At 42.1% G+C, this 13,750-nt stretch overlaps 42 non-coding genes across 42 annotated transcripts; all 42 read right to left on the bottom strand.

The window, feature by feature from the left end:
* Positions 1-87: 87 nt before the first annotated feature.
* On the bottom strand, positions 88-171 carry TRNAL-UAA (transfer RNA leucine (anticodon UAA)). The gene has a single exon. It is a non-coding gene; the product is annotated as a tRNA-Leu (tRNA).
* A 390-nt stretch (positions 172-561) lies between these two features.
* TRNAL-UAA (transfer RNA leucine (anticodon UAA)) lies at positions 562-645 on the bottom strand. Its single transcript has one exon. It is a non-coding gene; the product is annotated as a tRNA-Leu (tRNA).
* A 153-nt stretch (positions 646-798) lies between these two features.
* TRNAL-UAA (transfer RNA leucine (anticodon UAA)) lies at positions 799-882 on the bottom strand. Its single transcript has one exon. It is a non-coding gene; the product is annotated as a tRNA-Leu (tRNA).
* A 627-nt stretch (positions 883-1,509) lies between these two features.
* TRNAL-UAA (transfer RNA leucine (anticodon UAA)) lies at positions 1,510-1,593 on the bottom strand. The gene has a single exon. It is a non-coding gene; the product is annotated as a tRNA-Leu (tRNA).
* A 153-nt stretch (positions 1,594-1,746) lies between these two features.
* On the bottom strand, positions 1,747-1,830 carry TRNAL-UAA (transfer RNA leucine (anticodon UAA)). The gene has a single exon. It is a non-coding gene; the product is annotated as a tRNA-Leu (tRNA).
* Positions 1,831-1,983: 153 nt separating this feature from the next.
* Positions 1,984-2,067, bottom strand: TRNAL-UAA (transfer RNA leucine (anticodon UAA)). The gene has a single exon. It is a non-coding gene; the product is annotated as a tRNA-Leu (tRNA).
* Positions 2,068-2,220: 153 nt separating this feature from the next.
* TRNAL-UAA (transfer RNA leucine (anticodon UAA)) lies at positions 2,221-2,304 on the bottom strand. Its single transcript has one exon. It is a non-coding gene; the product is annotated as a tRNA-Leu (tRNA).
* Positions 2,305-2,694: 390 nt separating this feature from the next.
* Positions 2,695-2,778, bottom strand: TRNAL-UAA (transfer RNA leucine (anticodon UAA)). The gene has a single exon. It is a non-coding gene; the product is annotated as a tRNA-Leu (tRNA).
* Positions 2,779-3,168: 390 nt separating this feature from the next.
* TRNAL-UAA (transfer RNA leucine (anticodon UAA)) lies at positions 3,169-3,252 on the bottom strand. Its single transcript has one exon. It is a non-coding gene; the product is annotated as a tRNA-Leu (tRNA).
* Positions 3,253-3,642: 390 nt separating this feature from the next.
* TRNAL-UAA (transfer RNA leucine (anticodon UAA)) lies at positions 3,643-3,726 on the bottom strand. Its single transcript has one exon. It is a non-coding gene; the product is annotated as a tRNA-Leu (tRNA).
* Positions 3,727-3,879: 153 nt separating this feature from the next.
* Positions 3,880-3,963, bottom strand: TRNAL-UAA (transfer RNA leucine (anticodon UAA)). The gene has a single exon. It is a non-coding gene; the product is annotated as a tRNA-Leu (tRNA).
* A 390-nt stretch (positions 3,964-4,353) lies between these two features.
* On the bottom strand, positions 4,354-4,437 carry TRNAL-UAA (transfer RNA leucine (anticodon UAA)). Its single transcript has one exon. It is a non-coding gene; the product is annotated as a tRNA-Leu (tRNA).
* A 390-nt stretch (positions 4,438-4,827) lies between these two features.
* On the bottom strand, positions 4,828-4,911 carry TRNAL-UAA (transfer RNA leucine (anticodon UAA)). The gene has a single exon. It is a non-coding gene; the product is annotated as a tRNA-Leu (tRNA).
* A 153-nt stretch (positions 4,912-5,064) lies between these two features.
* On the bottom strand, positions 5,065-5,148 carry TRNAL-UAA (transfer RNA leucine (anticodon UAA)). Its single transcript has one exon. It is a non-coding gene; the product is annotated as a tRNA-Leu (tRNA).
* A 153-nt stretch (positions 5,149-5,301) lies between these two features.
* Positions 5,302-5,385, bottom strand: TRNAL-UAA (transfer RNA leucine (anticodon UAA)). The gene has a single exon. It is a non-coding gene; the product is annotated as a tRNA-Leu (tRNA).
* Positions 5,386-5,538: 153 nt separating this feature from the next.
* Positions 5,539-5,622, bottom strand: TRNAL-UAA (transfer RNA leucine (anticodon UAA)). Its single transcript has one exon. It is a non-coding gene; the product is annotated as a tRNA-Leu (tRNA).
* A 153-nt stretch (positions 5,623-5,775) lies between these two features.
* Positions 5,776-5,859, bottom strand: TRNAL-UAA (transfer RNA leucine (anticodon UAA)). Its single transcript has one exon. It is a non-coding gene; the product is annotated as a tRNA-Leu (tRNA).
* A 390-nt stretch (positions 5,860-6,249) lies between these two features.
* Positions 6,250-6,333, bottom strand: TRNAL-UAA (transfer RNA leucine (anticodon UAA)). The gene has a single exon. It is a non-coding gene; the product is annotated as a tRNA-Leu (tRNA).
* Positions 6,334-6,723: 390 nt separating this feature from the next.
* TRNAL-UAA (transfer RNA leucine (anticodon UAA)) lies at positions 6,724-6,807 on the bottom strand. Its single transcript has one exon. It is a non-coding gene; the product is annotated as a tRNA-Leu (tRNA).
* Positions 6,808-7,197: 390 nt separating this feature from the next.
* TRNAL-UAA (transfer RNA leucine (anticodon UAA)) lies at positions 7,198-7,281 on the bottom strand. The gene has a single exon. It is a non-coding gene; the product is annotated as a tRNA-Leu (tRNA).
* Positions 7,282-7,434: 153 nt separating this feature from the next.
* On the bottom strand, positions 7,435-7,518 carry TRNAL-UAA (transfer RNA leucine (anticodon UAA)). Its single transcript has one exon. It is a non-coding gene; the product is annotated as a tRNA-Leu (tRNA).
* Positions 7,519-7,671: 153 nt separating this feature from the next.
* On the bottom strand, positions 7,672-7,755 carry TRNAL-UAA (transfer RNA leucine (anticodon UAA)). The gene has a single exon. It is a non-coding gene; the product is annotated as a tRNA-Leu (tRNA).
* Positions 7,756-7,908: 153 nt separating this feature from the next.
* TRNAL-UAA (transfer RNA leucine (anticodon UAA)) lies at positions 7,909-7,992 on the bottom strand. Its single transcript has one exon. It is a non-coding gene; the product is annotated as a tRNA-Leu (tRNA).
* A 390-nt stretch (positions 7,993-8,382) lies between these two features.
* On the bottom strand, positions 8,383-8,466 carry TRNAL-UAA (transfer RNA leucine (anticodon UAA)). The gene has a single exon. It is a non-coding gene; the product is annotated as a tRNA-Leu (tRNA).
* Positions 8,467-8,619: 153 nt separating this feature from the next.
* TRNAL-UAA (transfer RNA leucine (anticodon UAA)) lies at positions 8,620-8,703 on the bottom strand. The gene has a single exon. It is a non-coding gene; the product is annotated as a tRNA-Leu (tRNA).
* A 153-nt stretch (positions 8,704-8,856) lies between these two features.
* TRNAL-UAA (transfer RNA leucine (anticodon UAA)) lies at positions 8,857-8,940 on the bottom strand. The gene has a single exon. It is a non-coding gene; the product is annotated as a tRNA-Leu (tRNA).
* Positions 8,941-9,093: 153 nt separating this feature from the next.
* On the bottom strand, positions 9,094-9,177 carry TRNAL-UAA (transfer RNA leucine (anticodon UAA)). Its single transcript has one exon. It is a non-coding gene; the product is annotated as a tRNA-Leu (tRNA).
* Positions 9,178-9,567: 390 nt separating this feature from the next.
* On the bottom strand, positions 9,568-9,651 carry TRNAL-UAA (transfer RNA leucine (anticodon UAA)). Its single transcript has one exon. It is a non-coding gene; the product is annotated as a tRNA-Leu (tRNA).
* Positions 9,652-9,804: 153 nt separating this feature from the next.
* Positions 9,805-9,888, bottom strand: TRNAL-UAA (transfer RNA leucine (anticodon UAA)). Its single transcript has one exon. It is a non-coding gene; the product is annotated as a tRNA-Leu (tRNA).
* Positions 9,889-10,041: 153 nt separating this feature from the next.
* On the bottom strand, positions 10,042-10,125 carry TRNAL-UAA (transfer RNA leucine (anticodon UAA)). Its single transcript has one exon. It is a non-coding gene; the product is annotated as a tRNA-Leu (tRNA).
* A 153-nt stretch (positions 10,126-10,278) lies between these two features.
* TRNAL-UAA (transfer RNA leucine (anticodon UAA)) lies at positions 10,279-10,362 on the bottom strand. Its single transcript has one exon. It is a non-coding gene; the product is annotated as a tRNA-Leu (tRNA).
* A 153-nt stretch (positions 10,363-10,515) lies between these two features.
* On the bottom strand, positions 10,516-10,599 carry TRNAL-UAA (transfer RNA leucine (anticodon UAA)). Its single transcript has one exon. It is a non-coding gene; the product is annotated as a tRNA-Leu (tRNA).
* Positions 10,600-10,989: 390 nt separating this feature from the next.
* TRNAL-UAA (transfer RNA leucine (anticodon UAA)) lies at positions 10,990-11,073 on the bottom strand. Its single transcript has one exon. It is a non-coding gene; the product is annotated as a tRNA-Leu (tRNA).
* A 390-nt stretch (positions 11,074-11,463) lies between these two features.
* Positions 11,464-11,547, bottom strand: TRNAL-UAA (transfer RNA leucine (anticodon UAA)). Its single transcript has one exon. It is a non-coding gene; the product is annotated as a tRNA-Leu (tRNA).
* Positions 11,548-11,700: 153 nt separating this feature from the next.
* TRNAL-UAA (transfer RNA leucine (anticodon UAA)) lies at positions 11,701-11,784 on the bottom strand. Its single transcript has one exon. It is a non-coding gene; the product is annotated as a tRNA-Leu (tRNA).
* A 153-nt stretch (positions 11,785-11,937) lies between these two features.
* TRNAL-UAA (transfer RNA leucine (anticodon UAA)) lies at positions 11,938-12,021 on the bottom strand. Its single transcript has one exon. It is a non-coding gene; the product is annotated as a tRNA-Leu (tRNA).
* Positions 12,022-12,174: 153 nt separating this feature from the next.
* On the bottom strand, positions 12,175-12,258 carry TRNAL-UAA (transfer RNA leucine (anticodon UAA)). Its single transcript has one exon. It is a non-coding gene; the product is annotated as a tRNA-Leu (tRNA).
* A 390-nt stretch (positions 12,259-12,648) lies between these two features.
* Positions 12,649-12,732, bottom strand: TRNAL-UAA (transfer RNA leucine (anticodon UAA)). The gene has a single exon. It is a non-coding gene; the product is annotated as a tRNA-Leu (tRNA).
* Positions 12,733-12,885: 153 nt separating this feature from the next.
* TRNAL-UAA (transfer RNA leucine (anticodon UAA)) lies at positions 12,886-12,969 on the bottom strand. The gene has a single exon. It is a non-coding gene; the product is annotated as a tRNA-Leu (tRNA).
* Positions 12,970-13,122: 153 nt separating this feature from the next.
* On the bottom strand, positions 13,123-13,206 carry TRNAL-UAA (transfer RNA leucine (anticodon UAA)). The gene has a single exon. It is a non-coding gene; the product is annotated as a tRNA-Leu (tRNA).
* A 153-nt stretch (positions 13,207-13,359) lies between these two features.
* Positions 13,360-13,443, bottom strand: TRNAL-UAA (transfer RNA leucine (anticodon UAA)). Its single transcript has one exon. It is a non-coding gene; the product is annotated as a tRNA-Leu (tRNA).
* A 153-nt stretch (positions 13,444-13,596) lies between these two features.
* TRNAL-UAA (transfer RNA leucine (anticodon UAA)) lies at positions 13,597-13,680 on the bottom strand. The gene has a single exon. It is a non-coding gene; the product is annotated as a tRNA-Leu (tRNA).
* Positions 13,681-13,750: the final 70 nt, after the last annotated feature.

The following is a 13,750-nucleotide window of genomic DNA, read 5'->3' as shown; positions in this document are numbered from 1 at the left end:
ATGCAACATAAAGCCACTCACTTGTTGCCATACTAGAAAAGCCTTTCCTGAGTATGAGATACAAGTTATTAAAATGAAACAAATCGTTGTCAGAAGTGGGGTTCGAACCCACGCCCTCTTACGAGGATCAGAGCTTAAATCTGACGCCTAAGACCACTCGGCCATCCTGACACGCTTGTAAACGTTTTCCTTGAAAATGAAGCTATAGTACAACACCAAAATACCTCCCGTATCTCTATGCCACATAAAGCCACTCACTTGTTGCCATACTAGAAAAGCCTTTCCTGAGTATGAGATACAAGTTATTAAAATGAAACAAATCGTTGTCAGAAGTGGGGTTCGAACCGACGCTTTCATACGAGGATCAGAGCTTAAATCTTACGCCTTAGACCACTCGGCCACCCTGACACGATTTTAAACGTTTTCCTTGAAAATGAAGCTATTTTACAACACGAAAATACCTCTAGTATCTCTATGCCACATAAAGCCACTCACTTGTTGCCATTCTAGAGAAGCCTTTCCTGAGTATGAGATACAAGTTATTAAAATGAAACAAATCGTTGTCAGAAGTGGGGTTCGAACCCACGCCCTCATACGAGGATCAGAGCTTAAATCTGACGCCTTAGACCACTCGGCCATCCTGACACGCTTTTAAACGTTTTCCTTGAAAATGAAGCTATAGTACAACACCAAAATACCTCCCGTATCTCTATGCCACATAAAGCCACTCACTTGTTGCCATACTAGAAAAGCCTTTCCTGAGTATGAGATACAAGTTATTAAAATGAAACAAATCGTTGTCAGAAGTGGGGTTCGAACCCACGCCCTCATACGAGGATCAGAGCTTAAATCTGACGCCTTAGACCACTCGGCCATCCTGACACGCTTTTAAACGTTTTCCTTGAAAATGAAGCTATAGTACAACACCAAAATACCTCCCGTATCTCTATGCCACATAAAGCCACTCACTTGTTGCCATACTAGAAAAGCCTTTCCTGAGTATGAGATACAAGTTATTAAAATGAAACAAATCGTTGTCAGAAGTGGGGTTCGAATCCACGCCCTCATACGAGGATCAGAGCTTAAATCGGACGCCTTAGACCACTCGGCCATCCTGACACACTTGTAAACGTTTTCCTTGAAAATGAAGCTATAGTACAACACCAAAATACCTCCCGTATCTCTTTGCCACATAAAGCCACTCACTTGTTGCCATACTAGAAAAGCCTTTCCTGAGTATGAGATACAAGTTATTAAAATGAAACAAATCGTTGTCAGAAGTGGGGTTCGAACCCACGCTTTCATACGAGGATCAGAGCTTAAATCTTACGCCTTAGACCACTCGGCCACCCTGACACGATTTTAAACGTTTTCCTTGAAAATGAAGCTATAGTACAACACGAAAATACCTCTAGTATCTCTATGCCACATAAAGCCACTCACTTGTTGCCATTCTAGAGAAGCCTCTCCTGAGTATGAGATAAAAGTTATTAAAATGAAACAAATCGTTGTCAGAAGTGGGGTTCGAAACCACGCCCTCATACGAGGATCAGAGCTTAAATCTGACGCCTTAGACCACTCGGCCATCCTGACACGCTTTTAGACGTTTTCCTTGAAAATGAAGCTATAGTACAACACCAAAATACCTCTCGTATCTCTATGCCACATAAACCCACTCACTTGTTGCCATACTAGAAAAGCCTTTCCTGAGTATGAGATACAAGTTGTTAAAATGAAACAAATCGTTGTCAGAAGTGGGGTTCGAACCCACGCCCTCATACGAGGATCAGAGCTTAAATCTGACGCCTAAGACCACTCGGCCATCCTGACTCGCTTTTAAACGATTTCCTTGAAAATGAAGCTATAGTACAACACCAAAATACCTCCAGTATCTCTATGCCACATAAAGCCACTCACTTGTTGCCATACTAGAAAAGCCTTTCCTGAGTATGAGATACAAGTTATTAAAATGAAACAAATCGTTGTCAGAAGTGGGGTTCGAACCCACGCCCTCATACGAGGATCAGAGCTTAAATCTGACGCCTTAGACCACTCGGCCATCCTGACACCCTTGTAAACGTTTTCCTTGAAAATGAAGCTATAGTACAACACCAAAATACCTCCCGTATCTATATGCCACATAAAGCCACTCACTTGTTGCCATACTAGAAAAGCCTTTCCTGAGTATGAGATACAAGTTATTAAAATGAAACAAATCGTTGTCAGAAGTGGGGTTCGAACCCACGCCCTCATACGAGGATCAGAGCTTAAATCTGACGCCTTAGACCACTCGGCCATCCTGACACGCTTTTAAACGTTTTCCTTGAAAATGAAACTATAGTACAACACCAAAATACCTCCCGTATCTCTATGCCACATAAAGCCACTCACTTGTTGCCATACTAGAAAAGCCTTTCCTGAGTATGAGATACAAGTTATTAAAATGAAACAAATCGTTGTCAGAAGTGGGGTTCGAACCGACGCTTTCATACGAGGATCAGAGCTTAAATCTTACGCCTTAGACCACTCGGCCACCCTGACACGATTTTAAACGTTTTCCTTGAAAATGAAGCTATAGTACAACACCAAAATACCTCCCGTATCTCTATGCCACATAAAGCCACTCACTTGTTGCCATACTAGAAAAGCCTTTCCTGAGTATGAGATACAAGTTATTAAAATGAAACAAATCGTTGTCAGAAGTGGGGTTCGAACCCACGCCCTCATACGAGGATCAGAGCTTAAATCTGACGCCTTAGACCACTCGGCCATCCTGACACGCTTTTAAACGTTTTCCTTGAAAATGAAGCTATAGTACAACACCAAAATACCTCCCGTATCTCTATGCCACATAAAGCCACTCACTTGTTGCCATACTAGAAAAGCCTTTCCTGAGTATGAGATACAAGTTATTAAAATGAAACAAATCGTTGTCAGAAGTGGGGTTCGAACCCACGCCCTCATACGAGGAACAGAGCTTAAATCTGACGCCTAAGACCACTCGGCCATCCTGACACGCTTTAAAACGATTTCCTTGAAAATGAAGCTATAGTACAACACCAAAATACCTCCCGTATCTCTATGCCACATAAAGCCACTCACTTGTTGCCATACTAGAAAAGCCTTTCCTGAGTATGAGATACAAGTTATTAAAATGAAACAAATCGTTGTCAGAAGTGGGGTTCGAACCCACGCCCTCATACGAGGATCAGAGCTTAAATCTGACGCCTTAGACCACTCGGCCATCCTGACACGCTTTTAAACGTTTTCCTTGAAAATGAAACTATAGTACAACACCAAAATACCTCCCGTATCTCTATGCCACATAAAGCCACTCACTTGTTGCCATACTAGAAAAGCCTTTCCTGAGTATGAGATACAAGTTATTAAAATGAAACAAATCGTTGTCAGAAGTGGGGTTCGAACCGACGCTTTCATACGAGGATCAGAGCTTAAATCTTACGCCTTAGACCACTCGGCCACCCTGACACGATTTTAAACGTTTTCCTTGAAAATGAAGCTATTTTACAACACGAAAATACCTCTAGTATCTCTATGCCACATAAAGCCACTCACTTGTTGCCATTCTAGAGAAGCCTTTCCTGAGTATGAGATACAAGTTATTAAAATGAAACAAATCGTTGTCAGAAGTGGGGTTCGAACCCACGCCCTCATACGAGGATCAGAGCTTAAATCTGACGCCTTAGACCACTCGGCCATCCTGACACGCTTTTAAACGTTTTCCTTGAAAATGAAGCTATAGTACAACACCAAAATACCTCCCGTATCTCTATGCCACATAAAGCCACTCACTTGTTGCCATACTAGAAAAGCCTTTCCTGAGTATGAGATACAAGTTATTAAAATGAAACAAATCGTTGTCAGAAGTGGGGTTCGAACCCACGCCCTCATACGAGGATCAGAGCTTAAATCTGACGCCTTAGACCACTCGGCCATCCTGACACGCTTTTAAACGTTTTCCTTGAAAATGAAGCTATAGTACAACACCAAAATACCTCCCGTATCTCTATGCCACATAAAGCCACTCACTTGTTGCCATACTAGAAAAGCCTTTCCTGAGTATGAGATACAAGTTATTAAAATGAAACAAATCGTTGTCAGAAGTGGGGTTCGAACCCACGCCCTCATACGAGGAACAGAGCTTAAATCTGACGCCTAAGACCACTCGGCCATCCTGACACGCTTTAAAACGATTTCCTTGAAAATGAAGCTATAGTACAACACCAAAATACCTCCCGTATCTCTATGCCACATAAAGCCACTCACTTGTTGCCATACTAGAAAAGCCTTTCCTGAGTATGAGATACAAGTTATTAAAATGAAACAAATCGTTGTCAGAAGTGGGGTTCGAACCCACGCCCTCATACGAGGATCAGAGCTTAAATCTGACGCCTTAGACCACTCGGCCATCCTGACACGCTTTTAAACGTTTTCCTTGAAAATGAAACTATAGTACAACACCAAAATACCTTCCGTATCTCTATGCCACATAAAGCCACTCACTTGTTGCCATACTAGAAAAGCCTTTCCTGAGTATGAGATACAAGTTATTAAAATGAAACAAATCGTTGTCAGAAGTGGGGTTCGAACCGACGCTTTCATACGAGGATCAGAGCTTAAATCTTACGCCTTAGACCACTCGGCCACCCTGACACGATTTTAAACGTTTTCCTTGAAAATGAAGCTATTTTACAACACGAAAATACCTCTAGTATCTCTATGCCACATAAAGCCACTCACTTGTTGCCATTCTAGAGAAGCCTTTCCTGAGTATGAGATACAAGTTATTAAAATGAAACAAATCGTTGTCAGAAGTGGGGTTCGAACCCACGCCCTCATACGAGGATCAGAGCTTAAATCTGACGCCTTAGACCACTCGGCCATCCTGACACGCTTTTAAACGTTTTCCTTGAAAATGAAGCTATAGTACAACACCAAAATACCTCTCGTATCTCTATGCCACATAAACCCACTCACTTGTTGCCATACTAGAAAAGCCTTTCCTGAGTATGAGATACAAGTTATTAAAATGAAACAAATCGTTGTCAGAAGTGGGGTTCGAACCCACGCCCTCATACGAGGATCAGAGCTTAAATCTGACGCCTTAGACCACTCGGCCATCCTGACACGCTTTTAAACGATTTCCTTGAAAATGAAGCTATAGTACAACACCAAAATACCTCCAGTATCTCTATGCCACATAAAGCCACTCACTTGTTGCCATACTAGAAAAGCCTTTCCTGAGTATGAGATACAAGTTATTAAAATGAAACAAATCGTTGTCAGAAGTGGGGTTCGAACCCACGCCCTCATACGAGGATCAGAGCTTAAATCTGACGCCTTAGACCACTCGGCCATCCTGACACGCTTGTAAACGTTTTCCTTGAAAATGAAGCTATAGTACAACACCAAAATACCTCCCGTATCTCTTTGCCACATAAAGCCACTCACTTGTTGCCATACTAGAAAAGCCTTTCCTGAGTATGAGATACAAGTTATTAAAATGAAACAAATCGTTGTCAGAAGTGGGGTTCGAACCCACGCCCTCATACGAGGATCAGAGCTTAAATCTGACGCCTTAGACCACTCGGCCATCCTGACATCCTTGTAAACGTTTTCCTTGAAAATGAAGCTATAGTACAACACCAAAATACCTCCCGTATCTCTATGCAACATAAAGCCACTCACTTGTTGCCATACTAGAAAAGCCTTTCCTGAGTATGAGATACAAGTTATTTAAATGAAACAAATCGTTGTCAGAAGTGGGGTTCGAACCCACGCCCTCTTACGAGGATCAGAGCTTAAATCTGACGCCTAAGACCACTCGGCCATCCTGACACGCTTGTAAACGTTTTCCTTGAAAATGAAGCTATAGTACAACACCAAAATACCTCCCGTATCTCTTAGCCACATAAAGCCACTCACTTGTTGCCATACTAGAAAAGCCTTTCCTGAGTATGAGATACAAGTTATTAAAATGAAACAAATCGTTGTCAGAAGTGGGGTTCGAACCCACGCTTTCATACGAGGATCAGAGCTTAAATCTTACGCCTTAGACCACTCGGCCACCCTGACACGATTTTAAACGTTTTCCTTGAAAATGAAGCTATAGTACAACACGAAAATACCTCTAGTATCTCTATGCCACATAAAGCCACTCACTTGTTGCCATTCTAGAGAAGCCTCTCCTGAGTATGAGATAAAAGTTATTAAAATGAAACAAATCGTTGTCAGAAGTGGGGTTCGAAACCACGCCCTCATACGAGGATCAGAGCTTAAATCTGACGCCTTAGACCACTCGGCCATCCTGACACGCTTTTAAACGTTTTCCTTGAAAATGAAGCTATAGTACAACACCAAAATACCTCTCGTATCTCTATGCCACATAAACCCACTCACTTGTTGCCATACTAGAAAAGCCTTTCCTGAGTATGAGATACAAGTTATTAAAATGAAACAAATCGTTGTCAGAAGTGTGGTTCGAACCCACGCCCTCATACGAGGATCAGAGCTTAAATCTGACGCCTAAGACCACTCGGCCATCCTGACACGCTTTTAAACGATTTCCTTGAAAATGAAGCTATAGTACAACACCAAAATACCTCCAGTATCTCTATGCCACATAAAGCCACTCACTTGTTGCCATACTAGAAAAGCCTTTCCTGAGTATGAGATACAAGTTATTAAAATGAAACAAATCGTTGTCAGAAGTGGGGTTCGAATCCACGCCCTCATACGAGGATCAGAGCTTAAATCTGACGCCTTAGACCACTCGGCCATCCTGACACACTTGTAAACGTTTTCCTTGAAAATGAAGCTATAGTACAACACCAAAATACCTCCCGTATCTCTTTGCCACATAAAGCCACTCACTTGTTGCCATACTAGAAAAGCCTTTCCTGAGTATGAGATACAAGTTATTAAAATGAAACAAATCGTTGTCAGAAGTGGGGTTCGAACCCACGCTTTCATACGAGGATCAGAGCTTAAATCTTACGCCTTAGACCACTCGGCCACCCTGACACGATTTTAAACGTTTTCCTTGAAAATGAAGCTATAGTACAACACGAAAATACCTCTAGTATCTCTATGCCACATAAAGCCACTCACTTGTTGCCATTCTAGAGAAGCCTCTCCTGAGTATGAGATAAAAGTTATTAAAATGAAACAAATCGTTGTCAGAAGTGGGGTTCGAAACCACGCCCTCATACGAGGATCAGAGCTTAAATCTGACGCCTTAGACCACTCGGCCATCCTGACACGCTTTTAGACGTTTTCCTTGAAAATGAAGCTATAGTACAACACCAAAATACCTCTCGTATCTCTATGCCACATAAACCCACTCACTTGTTGCCATACTAGAAAAGCCTTTCCTGAGTATGAGATACAAGTTGTTAAAATGAAACAAATCGTTGTCAGAAGTGGGGTTCGAACCCACGCCCTCATACGAGGATCAGAGCTTAAATCTGACGCCTAAGACCACTCGGCCATCCTGACTCGCTTTTAAACGATTTCCTTGAAAATGAAGCTATAGTACAACACCAAAATACCTCCAGTATCTCTATGCCACATAAAGCCACTCACTTGTTGCCATACTAGAAAAGCCTTTCCTGAGTATGAGATACAAGTTATTAAAATGAAACAAATCGTTGTCAGAAGTGGGGTTCGAACCCACGCCCTCATACGAGGATCAGAGCTTAAATCTGACGCCTTAGACCACTCGGCCATCCTGACACCCTTGTAAACGTTTTCCTTGAAAATGAAGCTATAGTACAACACCAAAATACCTCCCGTATCTATATGCCACATAAAGCCACTCACTTGTTGCCATACTAGAAAAGCCTTTCCTGAGTATGAGATACAAGTTATTAAAATGAAACAAATCGTTGTCAGAAGTGGGGTTCGAACCCACGCCCTCATACGAGGATCAGAGCTTAAATCTGACGCCTTAGACCACTCGGCCATCCTGACACGCTTTTAAACGTTTTCCTTGAAAATGAAACTATAGTACAACACCAAAATACCTCCCGTATCTCTATGCCACATAAAGCCACTCACTTGTTGCCATACTAGAAAAGCCTTTCCTGAGTATGAGATACAAGTTATTAAAATGAAACAAATCGTTGTCAGAAGTGGGGTTCGAACCCACGCTTTCATACGAGGATCAGAGCTTAAATCTTACGCCTTAGACCACTCGGCCACCCTGACACGATTTTAAACGTTTTCCTTGAAAATGAAGCTATAGTACAACACGAAAATACCTCTAGTATCTCTATGCCACATAAAGCCACTCACTTGTTGCCATTCTAGAGAAGCCTCTCCTGAGTATGAGATAAAAGTTATTAAAATGAAACAAATCGTTGTCAGAAGTGGGGTTCGAAACCACGCCCTCATACGAGGATCAGAGCTTAAATCTGACGCCTTAGACCACTCGGCCATCCTGACACGCTTTTAGACGTTTTCCTTGAAAATGAAGCTATAGTACAACACCAAAATACCTCTCGTATCTCTATGCCACATAAACCCACTCACTTGTTGCCATACTAGAAAAGCCTTTCCTGAGTATGAGATACAAGTTGTTAAAATGAAACAAATCGTTGTCAGAAGTGGGGTTCGAACCCACGCCCTCATACGAGGATCAGAGCTTAAATCTGACGCCTAAGACCACTCGGCCATCCTGACTCGCTTTTAAACGATTTCCTTGAAAATGAAGCTATAGTACAACACCAAAATACCTCCAGTATCTCTATGCCACATAAAGCCACTCACTTGTTGCCATACTAGAAAAGCCTTTCCTGAGTATGAGATACAAGTTATTAAAATGAAACAAATCGTTGTCAGAAGTGGGGTTCGAACCCACGCCCTCATACGAGGATCAGAGCTTAAATCTGACGCCTTAGACCACTCGGCCATCCTGACACCCTTGTAAACGTTTTCCTTGAAAATGAAGCTATAGTACAACACCAAAATACCTCCCGTATCTATATGCCACATAAAGCCACTCACTTGTTGCCATACTAGAAAAGCCTTTCCTGAGTATGAGATACAAGTTATTAAAATGAAACAAATCGTTGTCAGAAGTGGGGTTCGAACCCACGCCCTCATACGAGGATCAGAGCTTAAATCTGACGCCTTAGACCACTCGGCCATCCTGACACGCTTTTAAACGTTTTCCTTGAAAATGAAACTATAGTACAACACCAAAATACCTCCCGTATCTCTATGCCACATAAAGCCACTCACTTGTTGAAATACTAGAAAAGCCTTTCCTGAGTATGAGATACAAGTTATTAAAATGAAACAAATCGTTGTCAGAAGTGGGGTTCGAACCGACGCTTTCATACGAGGATCAGAGCTTAAATCTTACGCCTTAGACCACTCGGCCACCCTGACACGATTTTAAACGTTTTCCTTGAAAATGAAGCTATTCTACAACACGAAAATACCTCTAGTATCTCTATGCCACATAAAGCCACTCACTTGTTGCCATTCTAGAGAAGCCTTTCCTGAGTATGAGATACAAGTTATTAAAATGAAACAAATCGTTGTCAGAAGTGGGGTTCGAACCCACGCCCTCATACGAGGATCAGAGCTTAAATCTGACGCCTTAGACCACTCGGCCATCCTGACACGCTTTTAAACGTTTTCCTTGAAAATGAAGCTATAGTACAACACCAAAATACCTCTCGTATCTCTATGCCACATAAACCCACTCACTTGTTGCCATACTAGAAAAGCCTATCCTGAGTATGAGATACAAGTTATTAAAATGAAACAAATCGTTGTCAGAAGTGGGGTTCGAACCCACGCCCTCATACGAGGATCAGAGCTTAAATCTGACGCCTTAGACCACTCGGCCATCCTGACACGCTTTTAAACGATTTCCTTGAAAATGAAGCTATAGTACAACACCAAAATACCTCCAGTATCTCTATGCCACATAAAGCCACTCACTTGTTGCCATACTAGAAAAGCCTTTCCTGAGTATGAGATACAAGTTATTAAAATGAAACAAATCGTTGTCAGAAGTGGGGTTCGAACCCACGCCCTCATACGAGGATCAGAGCTTAAATCTGACGCCTTAGACCACTCGGCCATCCTGACACGCTTGTAAACGTTTTCCTTGAAAATGAAGCTATAGTACAACACCAAAATACCTCCCGTATCTCTTTGCCACATAAAGCCACTCACTTGTTGCCATACTAGAAAAGCCTTTCCTGAGTATGAGATACAAGTTATTAAAATGAAACAAATCGTTGTCAGAAGTGGGGTTCGAACCCACGCCCTCATACGAGGATCAGAGCTTAAATCTGACGCCTTAGACCACTTGGCCATCCTGACATCCTTGTAAACGTTTTCCTTGAAAATGAAGCTATAGTACAACACCAAAATACCTCCCGTATCTCTATGCAACATAAAGCCACTCACTTGTTGCCATACTAGAAAAGCCTTTCCTGAGTATGAGATACAAGTTATTAAAATGAAACAAATCGTTGTCAGAAGTGGGGTTCGAACCCACGCCCTCTTACGAGGATCAGAGCTTAAATCTGACGCCTAAGACCACTCGGCCATCCTGACACGCTTGTAAACGTTTTCCTTGAAAATGAAGCTATAGTACAACACCAAAATACCTCCCGTATCTCTTAGCCACATAAAGCCACTCACTTGTTGCCATACTAGAAAAGCCTTTCCTGAGTATGAGATACAAGTTATTAAAATGAAACAAATCGTTGTCAGAAGTGGGGTTCGAACCCACGCTTTCATACGAGGATCAGAGCTTAAATCTTACGCCTTAGACCACTCGGCCACCCTGACACGATTTTAAACGTTTTCCTTGAAAATGAAGCTATAGTACAACACGAAAATACCTCTAGTATCTCTATGCCACATAAAGCCACTCACTTGTTGCCATTCTAGAGAAGCCTCTCCTGAGTATGAGATAAAAGTTATTAAAATGAAACAAATCGTTGTCAGAAGTGGGGTTCGAAACCACGCCCTCATACGAGGATCAGAGCTTAAATCTGACGCCTTAGACCACTCGGCCATCCTGACACGCTTTTAAACGTTTTCCTTGAAAATGAAGCTATAGTACAACACCAAAATACCTCTCGTATCTCTATGCCACATAAACCCACTCACTTGTTGCCATACTAGAAAAGCCTTTCCTGAGTATGAGATACAAGTTATTAAAATGAAACAAATCGTTGTCAGAAGTGTGGTTCGAACCCACGCCCTCATACGAGGATCAGAGCTTAAATCTGACGCCTAAGACCACTCGGCCATCCTGACACGCTTTTAAACGATTTCCTTGAAAATGAAGCTATAGTACAACACCAAAATACCTCCAGTATCTCTATGCCACATAAAGCCACTCACTTGTTGCCATACTAGAAAAGCCTTTCCTGAGTATGAGATACAAGTTATTAAAATGAAACAAATCGTTGTCAGAAGTGGGGTTCGAATCCACGCCCTCATACGAGGATCAGAGCTTAAATCTGACGCCTTAGACCACTCGGCCATCCTGACACACTTGTAAACGTTTTCCTTGAAAATGAAGCTATAGTACAACACCAAAATACCTCCCGTATCTCTTTGCCACATAAAGCCACTCACTTGTTGCCATACTAGAAAAGCCTTTCCTGAGTATGAGATACAAGTTATTAAAATGAAACAAATCGTTGTCAGAAGTGGGGTTCGAACCCACGCCCTCATACGAGGATCAGAGCTTAAATCTGACGCCTTAGACCACTCGGCCATCCTGACACGCTTTTAAACGTTTTCCTTGAAAATGAAGCTATAGTACAACACCAAAATACCTCTCGTATCTCTATGCCACATAAACCCACTCACTTGTTGCCATACTAGAAAAGCCTTTCCTGAGTATGAGATACAAGTTATTAAAATGAAACAAATCGTTGTCAGAAGTGGGGTTCGAACCCACGCCCTCATACGAGGATCAGAGCTTAAATCTGACGCCTCAGACCACTCGGCCATCCTGACACGCTTTTAAACGATTTCCTTGAAAATGAAGCTATAGTACAACACCAAAATACCTCCAGTATCTCTATGCCACATAAAGCCACTCACTTGTTGCCATACTAGAAAAGCCTTTCCTGAGTATGAGATACAAGTTATTAAAATGAAACAAATCGTTGTCAGAAGTGGGGTTCGAACCCACGCCCTCATACGAGGATCAGAGCTTAAATCTGACGCCTTAGACCACTCGGCCATCCTGACACGCTTTTAAACGTTTTCCTTGAAAATGAAGCTATAGTACAACACCAAAATACCTCTCGTATCTCTATGCCACATAAACCCACTCACTTGTTGCCATACTAGAAAAGCCTTTCCTGAGTATGAGATACAAGTTATTAAAATGAAACAAATCGTTGTCAGAAGTGTGGTTCGAACCCACGCCCTCATACGAGGATCAGAGCTTAAATCTGACGCCTAAGACCACTCGGCCATCCTGACACGCTTTTAAACGATTTCCTTGAAAATGAAGCTATAGTACAACACCAAAATACCTCCAGTATCTCTATGCCACATAAAGCCACTCACTTGTTGCCATACTAGAAAAGCCTTTCCTGAGTATGAGATACAAGTTATTAAAATGAAACAAATCGTTGTCAGAAGTGGGGTTCGAATCCACGCCCTCATACGAGGATCAGAGCTTAAATCTGACGCCTTAGACCACTCGGCCATCCTGACACACTTGTAAACGTTTTCCTTGAAAATGAAGCTATAGTACAACACCAAAATACCTCCCGTATCTCTTTGCCACATAAAGCCACTCACTTGTTGCCATACTAGAAAAGCCTTTCCTGAGTATGAGATACAAGTTATTAAAATGAAACAAATCGTTGTCAGAAGTGGGGTTCGAACCCACGCCCTCATACGAGGATCAGAGCTTAAATCTGACGCCTTAGACCACTCGGCCATCCTGACACGCTTTTAAACGTTTTCCTTGAAAATGAAGCTATAGTACAACACCAAAATACCTCTCGTATCTCTATGCCACATAAACCCACTCACTTGTTGCCATACTAGAAAAGCCTTTCCTGAGTATGAGATACAAGTTATTAAAATGAAACAAATCGTTGTCAGAAGTGGGGTTCGAACCCACGCCCTCATACGAGGATCAGAGCTTAAATCTGACGCCTCAGACCACTCGGCCATCCTGACACGCTTTTAAACGATTTCCTTGAAAATGAAGCTATAGTACAACACCAAAATACCTCCAGTATCTCTATGCCACATAAAGCCACTCACTTGTTGCCATACTAGAAAAGCCTTTCCTGAGTATGAGATACAAGTTATTAAAATGAAACAAATCGTTGTCAGAAGTGGGGTTCGAACCCACGCCCTCATACGAGGATCAGAGCTTAAATCTGACGCCTTAGACCACTCGGCCATCCTGACACGCTTGTAAACGTTTTCCTTGAAAATGAAGCTATAGTACAACACCAAAATACCTCCCGTATCTCTTTGCCACATAAAGCCACTCACTTGTTGCCATACTAGAAAAGCCTTTCCTGAGTATGAGATACAAGTTATTAAAATGAAACAAATCGTTGTCAGAAGTGGGGTTCGAACCCACGCCCTCATACGAGGATCAGAGCTTAAATCTGACGCCTTAGACCACTCGGCCATCCTGACATCCTTGTAAACGTTTTCCTTGAAAATGAAGCTATAGTACAACACCAAAATACCTCCCGTATCTCTATGC

The sequence above is a fragment of the Phalangium opilio genome, unplaced genomic scaffold (assembly GCF_054372755.1).
Source record: "Phalangium opilio isolate 3A_F unplaced genomic scaffold, DU_Popi_V2 ptg000090l_1, whole genome shotgun sequence".
NCBI lineage: Eukaryota > Metazoa > Arthropoda > Arachnida > Opiliones > Phalangiidae > Phalangium > Phalangium opilio.
The sequence above is the reverse complement of the archived record's forward strand: the minus strand, read 5'-3'. Positions and strand labels throughout refer to the sequence as shown.